Source organism: Podarcis pityusensis, assembly GCF_964106645.2.
Source record: "Podarcis pityusensis genome assembly, chromosome: 4".
Classification (NCBI taxonomy): domain Eukaryota; kingdom Metazoa; phylum Chordata; class Lepidosauria; order Squamata; family Lacertidae; genus Podarcis; species Podarcis pityusensis.
Window position 1 is genome coordinate 33806507 of NC_138027.1, and position 10973 is coordinate 33817479.

The 10973-nt window shown below is 42.1% G+C and overlaps 1 protein-coding gene across 5 annotated transcripts in view; it reads right to left on the minus strand.

Moving 5' to 3' along the window:
- COL8A1 (collagen type VIII alpha 1 chain) overlaps window positions 1-9182 on the minus strand; it is a 94942-nt gene extending 85760 nt beyond the window's left edge. For 4 of the 5 annotated variants that reach the window (XM_081002688.1, XM_081002691.1, XM_081002689.1 and 1 more), the window contains exon 1: window positions 8931-9181. The gene's annotated coding sequence lies outside the window, so the exon portion shown is untranslated. Of the gene's footprint in view, window positions 1-8930 lie in introns of all 5 variants that reach the window. The other variant, XM_081002694.1, reaches the window with a different exon arrangement.
- Between the last annotated feature and the right edge of the window lie 1791 nt (window positions 9183-10973).

Here is a 10973-nt window from a genome sequence, read left to right on the forward strand (position 1 = left end):
TGAGAGGGATTGGGTATTAAAACACTCAGAAAATTGTAGCTCTGTGAGGGGGAATAGGGGGTCTCCTACTAACTCTCAGCACCCTTAACAAACTACAGTCCCCAGAATTCATTGCAGGAAAGCCATGGCTGTTTACAGCAGTGTCATAGCACTTTCCGTATATGGTGTGAAAGCTGCCCATATTCAGTAGTTATTGACAGAAGGTTGCTTTGGTTACTGCTGCACTGGCAGGGCCTAGTCGGCAGAGTGTTTTTGGCTACCAGGAACTCTCTTGTCACAGGAGTGCCTTCCTACTGCAGTTGTGGAGAAGACCTTGGAACAAATGATCCAAGACACATGCACAGACATAGCAGTCATCCACTTACTGTGTACTCGCAGCCTTGGGAATAGAGTGCGCAGCCTTAGCACTGCAAGCTGTTGGCCACCCAGCCAGACAGCAGAGAGAAGTGGAAAACAGAACACCAGTGAATTCTCAGAACAAGAGGGCTGGATGCATTCAGTATCTCGCCCCCTCACCAGAACCAGAAATGAATAACTTTTGCATGGATCTAAAGGTATTTGCGTGCCATGGGTTATATCCATGCTACAAATTCAAGCCAACTCCATCCCAACAACCAACCCAACCCTGCCATAAAGAAAAGTCTCAGAAAATAAGCAGCGTATTTCAAGAGGTGTCACAGAAAGTACCTATAATACAAACTGGGGTTTAAGCAGCTCTGTTCTGTTTTTCTGCTATATGTTTTTAGAATCTGAATTGTGAGCAGCTCTGAAACTGTCTGCCTTCTTTTTAAATACTTCTGATACTGCCTTTGGCAAAACCACCAAGGCGGTGTGCAAAATATATATATTCTATGGTTCAAATCCCCACTGTGTCACAGGAACCTTGGCCAGTCACTGCACTCTAAACTACCACAGGGTGTTGAGGATAACACTGAGAGGCTATCCTGAGGAACTTCTGGAATAAATGGAATGGAAGAAGGAAAAACTGTCTCATCACTGCTAATTGTCTTCCGCCAAACTTCAGAAAAATTATGTCATTTTGCATGCCTTTACAGAACTCATCTTCCTTTGACAGAATTAGCAAGGGCAAATTACCACTAACTCATCTATGAAATTCTGCTGGCAAACAGCAGCTGCATAGGGCTGGGTAAGAAATATATTTTCCATTCCAAAAACAACTGCAAACTTCTTATTTCTTTTCAACTGGGAGAAATTTGATCTTTTAAGCGTTTTGGTGGGTTCTTTTAAAACCAAAATTTCAGAAACATTTGAGATGAAACATTCCAGTATGACATTTTTTAAAAATGTGTAAATGTTTTATTTTGTTTGGACATTTTGGAGACATTTTGTTTTGACTTGCCGAAACAAAATGTTTTGACTCAACACTCATTGGCTTAAGAGAGGCCTAAAGCCTGCATTTTTGGAACATGCTCAGCTAATAACTATTTCAAGACACCATTAGAGGGATCACTCAGCACATCATCAAAATCTTCAAGTGGAGAGTTGAAATCTCAGTCAATCTGTAGGCCTTGGGGTGGTTCATCCCAACTGGCCAGCTGCAAATAACAATCACAACTAGTCTGCCTCAGTCTCAGGGATTTTTCATCCTTACATGACTTTTTACTGCTTGGCTTCTGTAACAAAGAAGCACAGCAATTTGCTGTAGGTAGCAACCTGCTCCAAAGAAATGGTAAAGATCACTCATTAGATTTAGGCAAGAATTGGTTTAAATGCAGCCTGCTTCTATGGCAGAATGAGATATTACATCCTAGCCATCCCAGGATGAATGCTGTTAAACCACTGGGTTGTATATAGGGATGGGCTAATCTGTCAGTTTTGGTTTCTCACAGTTTCTTAAGTTCAGGACTTCACCTTTCCACACAATTTGCAATTTAAAATGCTTGTGAAAATTAATCAGCATTTGAGTCCAACTTTCTCCTAATAAGCACAATTTTTGATGCCTTTTTGCCTAATATACACATTTCTGCAAAGCATTTCCCCATAATATAATGTTATTTTCATTTATCTATGCATGGTACATGGACTGGTACATGACATCTTGACATCCTCTTGTCATATTACATAGCAGTCAAGTTTGCACCCCTCATGACTAAAGCAAATTTAACCAAAATAAAAGGATGAAGCTAAACATGGAGGTAGAATAAAGGTTTTAAAAATTGCTTCGCTTTCCCATTGAGAATAAGATGTGTGTAACACAAGCCCATGCATGTTTATTCATAAAGAAGTTTACAATTGCAACTTAAATCTTTGGCCAAATCATGTCCCATGAAAGCACAACTTACAAAGGAGTGACACTAGCAGTTCCAGATGGTTCGGTTCTGTTGCGCTCAGCTATCATATAAAATGTGAAGCCCTCAACTTGTTTTTTGATCTCTCTGGACTGCAATTCCATTCTGCGTGTAGAATAAGTCAAGTCAAAACACTGCAGCATGACCAATTCATTAGATCATTAAAACGGCAAAAAGAATCTTACATCTTCCTGTTTTCTGTAATTCCTAATTCAACTTGATGAAATGTGGCACGTGTAAACAAAACGGCTTGCAAAGCAGACAGTGTCTTAATGTGGGAAAACAAGTTTGTGTGTTTCCCTGCATATTTAAAGCTATTAGTTTGCCTGGTAAAAATCACCACTGGTAAACACTGTATCACTTTTGCCCCGTGATATAAACCACAAACCTAACTGATCAATGCACTAGAAGTGAGAAGTGACAAGGTACAAGGGGTGGGAAACCTGTGACCCTCCAGTTCTTCGTGGACTCCAACTCCCATCAGCCTCAGCGAGCATTTGCCAAAGGTCGGGGATGATGGAAACTGGAGTCCAACAACATCTGGAGGACTGCAGGTTCCTCACCCCTGCATTAAAGCAAAAACTCAAAGAAACTTGTTAGTCTGAAAGAGGTCACTTGTGCAAATTAATATGGACTAGATCAGCCTTCACCAACTTGGTGTCCTCAAGAAGTTTGGACTAAATCTTCCATCATCCCCAGCCAAATATCTGAAGGACACCAGATTGACTGGATAGTGGAAGAATGCCAATGTGAATGTTGTACATGCATTCTAGCCAATATGTGGTTCCAGTCAAATGACACACATCAAAAGCGTACATTTGTGAAAACAATCTTACAGGATGCCTGGTCATGCTATTGGTTCAGCCTATTAAGATAACATCTGAGGGCAGGAAGTGGGCAACATATCAGGAGAGCACATTGCAGGTGGTAACACCTGAAACCAAATATTGGCTCAACTGGACAGAGACCCGAAATCTGTTTCTAATGGGAAATTCCTGAATTACACAAATAATACAGAAGAAGGCTCTTTTGAATATGTGTCAAGACCCTTTCTCTTATCACTGAATAACTAAAGCTAGGTTCCACATAAGGGGTGCTTAAATGAACCCCCACTTCCACATACATGCCCAGTGGCGTAGCGTGGGGGGTGCAGGGGGCAGGCCGCACCGGGCGCAACATCTGGGGAGGGGCGCGCTCGCACTTGCAGCTCTCTGCCCCTACTAAAATCCACGGGTTAGGGGGCGCAAATTACTTGCCTTGCCCCGGGTGCTGACAACCCACGCTACGCCACTGTACATGCCAACATCCAATGAGTGTGTGATAAGGTACCAGAAAAACACCCACTGGCCATGACACTCAGACCCCTAGTGGCCAGGAATTCTGCCACACACATACAGCTTGCCTGCCCAAGTTCTTCCAGCAGACTGGGAGTGGAAGAACTTTAGGGTTTGTAGGGCTACTGTCTCACAAATGTTGAACACTGTCACAGGGCATGGCTGGCATGCATGCCAGAGTGCAAGGGGAGTGGTCAGTAGGCACATTTCTGCTATCCACTCACAATTTATTGAATTCCTGCCATTGCTCATCTGAACTAAAGCCAAGATATTTTTCTGAGAAATTATCTTGTCCCCCCACTTTTTCTCACTCCCCTAAAAAATGAAGACTACATTGCATAATTATCTCTAAACATTCTCCACCATTTTAGTTCATTTTTCATGGTCACCATTCTCCCCCACCCCACTGCCCTGGAAGACGCAAAATGATGGCCATGCTGCCATGACAATTGCCTGTGTTGCTAGTGAGCAGCAACAGCAATCTCACACACCCACACCCCATAGGAAATAAACAGAAGCTGAGTTAGTACCACTGCTAAAGGTGAGCCCCACTCCTAGCAACCTGCTGGAGAGTTTCTCCTCACTCTAGAGAAACTTGGTGAAATTGTCCCTCCAGTTTCGCCACTCACATATAGGGTGGAGGATTTTGAGAGACCATCAGCACACAACACTAGACCACTGTGGATTTAGAGGAGTTGACTTTTGAGACAGAGGAGTAGGAGTTTCAGGCAGGTTTGAGTCTAAATAAATAGCCAGTGTGGTTTAGTGGTTAAGAGCGGTAGACTCGTAATCTGGTGAAGTGGGTTCGCTTCCCTGCTCCTCCACATGCAGCTGCTGGGTGACCTTGGGCCAGTCACACTTCTTTGAAGTCTCTCAGCCCCACTCACCTCACAGAGTGTTTGTTGTGGGGGAGGAAGGGAAAGGAGAATGTTAGCCGCTTTGAGACTCCTTCGGGTAGTGATAAAGCAGGCTATCAAATCCAAACTCCTCCTGTCATTGTAGGCATTAAGCACTGCCTGGAACTTTTATGACCTCACATTCCTGTCATGGGCTGGCCAAGTCAGAACGAGGTAGGTGGATGGTTTCCTGAGTAACCAGGGGAGGGCTCCGGTGGGATGGGGAAGGCTCTGCCACAGTTGGGACAGCCTGAGGATGAGGATGCTGGGGAGGGTCCAGGTGGGGAAGATTCCTTCAACCTGCACTCTCGCCTTACCTGTCTTCACAATGTAAGCCACAAGCCCCGACTCCCTCTCCACAGCTGTTTGAGCCTATCACACTACCCACCCCAGGATCACCAGACACTGGAAGTATCCCTGCCTCTCCACCTTGTATATTTTTTTCTGGTACTGAGGAATGCTCCCTGATGCTATTAGACATCAACAGCATCAGTGTGTGTGTGAATGTGCAAAATCAACATTGTGTGATCTCCACAATCGGGGACCAGTGGAAGATTCCAATGGAAGGTTGTTCAGGGTGGCCTGTCTAATTTTGTGTGATTCCATGTTCCCCATGACAGCCATTTTTTGTTATCCCCTCTCCCCTGGAACCATTTTGTGCCTGGAACCCTCAACACGCTCTCAAAATTGAAAATGTGCCCATTGGTCCAAAAAGGTTAGCAACCACTGTGCTAAACCATAGTTTAGTGTTACACCTGGGTGGATATCATGGAGCAGGGAGCCTTTACTGTAAAGAATGCTCAAATTAAACTGAAGTGTTTTTCCCAACAAGGCAGGGTTCCCCCCACCCTTCATTCAACGGATTTAAGAACAGGCCTTCAACAAAAGACTGAGAAAACCACAGCGAGAAACGAATTAATATATCCATCTGAAAAGAACTATGGACTGTGGATAACATTCTGGCAGGAGAATATCCATCAGGAAAGCAGCAGTTCACTTTGCCTTATTTGAAACCCAACAGTTAGAATTCGAGAGGGCTCAAAGCAAGTAAGAAAGCTGTAATTTTGGAATTTATGTGGAAATTACAATCATCCCCCAAATATAATAGCTAACAGCCTTAAACATAGGGGAAGCAAATGTTAAAAATGACTACGTATCACAATGAAATAAACTGCTGACTTTTCTTTGAACTCCAATGAATTCTTGAGAGAGCCAGAACACTACAGCTAGGACATTTGGAGAGCGTGAGAGGGAAGGAAAATCTTCTGAACAGAAAATATGGAGCAAACTGTAAAACAGGTCAAAATACTATTCTGTCACAGAGAATGTTCATCCAACTTGGATGGTTTTACAAGAAGACTGGAGAAATTCATGGAGGATAAGGCTATCTCAATGGCTATTAGCCATCATGGCGATGCTCTGCCTCCACAATCAGAGGCAGTGATCCTTCTGAATACAAGTTGCTGGAAACCACAGGAGAGGAGAGCGCTGCTATGCTCCAGTTTGGCCACTGTGAGAAGAAGATGCTGGGCAAGATGGGCCATTGACCTCATCCAGCTGGCTCTGCTTATGTTCTCTTATGAAAGAGGCATTCAAATTCTAGGCTGGTTCTAGACCCAGTTATACTCCAAGTTAGACCCATTGAAATAAGTGGGGCTTAGGGGTGTCAACTTGAATAAAGTAGGGGGGACAGGTAAGCCTCACCTTGCAGAGTCACATGGCTCTCTCTCTCACACACACACACCGTTTGTTAATGCCCATCAACTTTGGGGGGGCCCAGCCCCCTCAAATATTTTATTGGGGGGCGAAGGAACCTCGGCCCCTAAGAGATGGCTCCTATGGTGGGACTTATGTAAGCCATGACTAACAAGTCCCATTGATATCCATAGGTCGAGACTACATATGAATAACCCAACCCTCTTTCCGCAGTGAGGCGTTGAACAATGGAGTAAGTATATTCCAGGAAATCACAGGTCACATCTGTAACATACAGTCAAAGCACTCTTATTCCAGTTTAAGAGTCATGGCTCCCCCCCAAAAAAGAATCCTGGGAACTGCAGTGTGTTAAGAGAGCTGAAAGTTGTTCAGTGACCCCGGCAAACTACAATTCCCATGATTCTTTGGGAGAAGCCTTGACACGTAGTGGAATGAAAGTGCTTTAAATATGTGGTGTGGATGTGGCTACAGCAGTCCTGTACACACCAACACCCTGTGTCCAACTGGAGTGCTGGGAAACTGCTGAGAATACCACCCTTTTACAATGTGGTACATTTGTGTTCCACTTCTGTGCTCTTTTCTTGATCTAACTCAACAGCCTTTCCTGCATTGACCTCACTCTGTAGATGGATTTCAGTGCCAATACTGCCATAAAATATATGGTTCTAACAAGCTGCCCTCCTCCCTCCCCAAAAACACATTTGGAGATAGATAATCATTTCTGAAGCTAGGCACTGCTTAATTTCCTCTGGTCAGTCCAATGCTGAAAAGTGACACTTCTCTGAACTCCTGACCTATTTTTCAAGGCGGGAAAGGCACCTGTAGGAGAGTTTAGTTTGTAGCAGGAATATTCCTTTTTGCTAATCAAAAATCTGCCACTACACACTACAAAAGCAAACAAGCCAGCGCGATTTACAGCAGTGTCTCACTTTCAACACATGCAGCTATTCTGTGTTAAACACATTTTGTCAAGTGTTTCCTTCTGGGAATACTACTTGAAGTACATTTTCAGACATATTTGGTTAAGAAAAACTTGCATGATAAATGGAATTTCACAGTAGGATCTTATTTTAACCTGAATTCTTCAGATAGCGCATTCCTTAAATTATAGCCTTGCAAGTTTCCCCCCCCCCCTCAGTTGTTATGTGGCTTGTTTCATTTTATTATTTTTGCTAAAGACTAAAACTTGATTATCAATGTCTATGTAAATAATAATAATAAAGAGTGTACTCAAACAACAGTTTAAGAATAAGGAAATAATTTAGGAATGTATTGAGCTATTCTTGTCCAAAAAAATTGTGTGCACAATTTGTTTTTCAAAAAGTACAGATTCGCCCCCCCCCCCCGCTCCATCTCTAAAGCTTAGCAAAATGTTCTGTACTTTAATAGCAATTTCAGAGGACATCAGACACTTACGTAACTTTCGGTTGGACTTTTTCCTGCTACTATGAGATAAAATTTCAGTTGCTTACTCTATAAAAAGAATTGCAATGCTTACTGTATCAAACCACACCTCCCAAACTAAATTAATACAGGATTTGTGGCATCCCACCAACTGTGTGGCTGCATTTAGAGAGAAACTGTGTGAAATAATATTCAGTAATAGCAAAGCAGGGTTCAGAAAAGGAATGAAATGGCATGGATCTGCCTTAAAGAGTACAAAAATGTTATATATAAAGCTATGCAGCCCCTGTTTTTCTGGATACAGTTAACTGCCCCTACTTACACAATACTAATTCCTGATCACTTGTGTTTCTATGCAGGCATTCCTGGATTAGGGTTTATATGATGGAATTCCTTTAGAAAGGGGACTTATGTGGCTAATGCCTTGGCTCACTTGCAGTGTGAGAATTGCCCCTGGAAATCGAAATGCATTTCTGTGGACAGACAATTAGAGGGGTGCATTTAAGAAATGCTTTCCAAAGCCTCTGCTTTTAATGCCTCCAATTCAGTGCCAGCACTCTTTCTATAGAGGCTAGCATATGTAAACATAACTGGCTCACTGTTGGCCCCTGCCTAAGAAACATGTGGAAGATCTATTGCTTTATGCTGCTACACAGGCAGAGATATCTAACGCAATTTATCCGTTAAGAAGGTGCAGCAAAGCTTGTCCTATATTGGGATTTCGATCTCGAGGCGTATTCTCAAGGTTCCTGGCTTGACAACTTCTCTCCGTTGTCAAACACCCACCTGACCGGTGTTCCTCCACGAAGGCAGCAGTCCAAACATGCCTTATTTGCAGAGCAATAAAATGTGCAAAAAGATGCTCTTTCCAAAAGTTAGGAGGAAGCTTTCCCAAATATGACAACAGGCCCTTTTCCTGGTATTAAGGAAAATATTTGCACTTCTTGAAAGCCCACATTTTTGTTGATAACTTAATGACAGAAACATAGTTTAACACAACAACAGAATTTTAAAATGTTAAATAACATTTCCAGGCAAGCTGCTTTATAGATACATATAAAATACAGAAAGGAAAAAACACTGCCACAGATGTTATACATTTCCTAGTAATTTAAGCCATTTTCTTTCATTCTGAAAACAGTTTGCTACTTGTCAGTTGCAAAATACCGACAAAGCATCCCCAGCCCCAAGAGGATTATCAGCAACGCTGGCACATGTCACACAACAACATCTGGATGCAGCTGAAGCAATTGAGGTAGGAGCATTCTTACCTTGAGTTTGCAAGGTCCCAAAGAGGGGAGATCACTGGCTCACCACGCTGGGAAGGCTGAAAGAGTGCTCTGATCAACTGCCGGTAGCATGCAGTTAGCTTTTATGTCCAGGTGGGAGGAGCTGCTGTTCAAAGTAGGTGGGCAGAGAGCAGAGTCAGGCAGTAGCCAGAGGCGAGTAGCAGTATAAATACTTTGCTGTAAGGGATGAAGAGGGTGTCTGGCACCTGGGGGAGGGAGAATAGCATCCTGATTTAAAGCAGATCCACATCATGCATTTAAAGCACACCCAATGCCTATTTAAAGCACATGATGTCATCCCCACCAAGGATCTTGGGAACTGTAGTTTGTTACGGGTGCTGGAAATTATAGTTCTATGGAGGGAATTACAGTTCCCAGGATTCTTAGGGGGGGTCATGTACTTTAACTATATTATGTGGATCTGACCTCAGTTTTTATTGCCCAATAGGTTGTAGGATGGTGTATTATTATTATTATTATTATTATTAAATACCTTTCACCCTAAGGTCCCAAGGCAGGCTGGAGAATTCTCCTAGGCTGATTCTGAGTTTCTTGAATATGCTGCAAAGCAGAAATGGTAGCACTCTTTAAAGTGGTGGGTCCTTTACCGGTATTGGAGTTCTGGCAAATGTCTAACCTTGTTGCCCTACAGAACTGGCCCTGACCTCTGGTATAAACCAAAGTAATTTTCCACCTCTGAATTATTTTTTCTTGCATTCGTCATTATAAAAAAAATCAGACTTTAAAAAAATTCTCTTTATAATTAAATAACCTGATTCCTAAAAAAAATAAAAATCCTGCAGATAACTTTTTTTTTTATTCCACACAGCACCATTTCAGAAGTAATTCCTCTTCCTTTCATTTTATTTATTGACCGTAGGATAGAAGACATTAATGATTTCTTCAGTTGTCAAGAGAGATATTTATGAACAAGTGGTCTGAGGCAACATTCCATCTTCCATTTATCAAAGACCTCCCAAAGACTTTCAGGCAGATTTATATTTGAAAGAGTCAATGTTGAAGAACTGCATTTTGGAAGAACAACTGATTTACCTTATGAATTCACGAAGTTAAGAAGTGGATGCTGAGAACAAAGCTTTTTGCTTTTTTATTTGTTTCTCTTTGTATTCCAGCTTCTCCACTGATGACATGATGCAAAAGGTGTTTAGAATTTTTTCTCCTGTGATGGGCTGACACTATTGATCTCAGCATTTAATCCTCCCCACGTGACAGTGACATGGAAAGTTTGAATACACAGACGCTGAAGAGGCAAATGATGGTCTTTTGCAGTTCTAGTATTTTCTGCTGATTTAGATAACTGCATGTAATAACATTTCACTTAGGGGTCGAGCATCCATATGCAGTGGTGTGGACTGAGTATGCAGTGGTGTGACTGGCAATTGTGACTATATTTATGTTATAAAGCTATCAGTTTAAGCTGCATGTTTTATTATGTATGGAACAGATTTGTATAATTTGCATTATATTCATAGTTCTAGGGTGCTGGTGCTAGAATAAAACGTTGTGGATCTCTCTGGGCAGATTCCCAGAATGCTGCTCAAATGATTCCTCTTTGCTTTCTCTCTCTGAAATTGCAGAGAAACCACCTATTATGGATGTCCACAGGAATTTTGGGGGTTGTTTTCTTTCAGGGGGTGAAGTAAAACACTGAAAGGGGGAGCAGGCCATTTTCTCACATACAAAAATGTGTCTTTAAATTTTGCCTCATTCCTCAGGTTCTACCAATGGCAAGAACATACTCTTTTTTAGAAGAAGAAAAGAAAGAAAGCTGGGAATCATGGAGTTATGGCTCATCCATTATCACCAGAAAATATTATTTAATATTGTGCATTGCCCTAGGATCTTTTGATAAAGTGTGGCATATGAATTGAATTATTATTAGTACAAGTATTTTAGGCCAAATAAAATAGTAATTAAATAAAGGATGGAGTTATAAAATGGTGCTCACCAAAGAGGTTATAGGTAACGTGCAATGAGCTGTGCTAAGTTCACATTGACCATGTC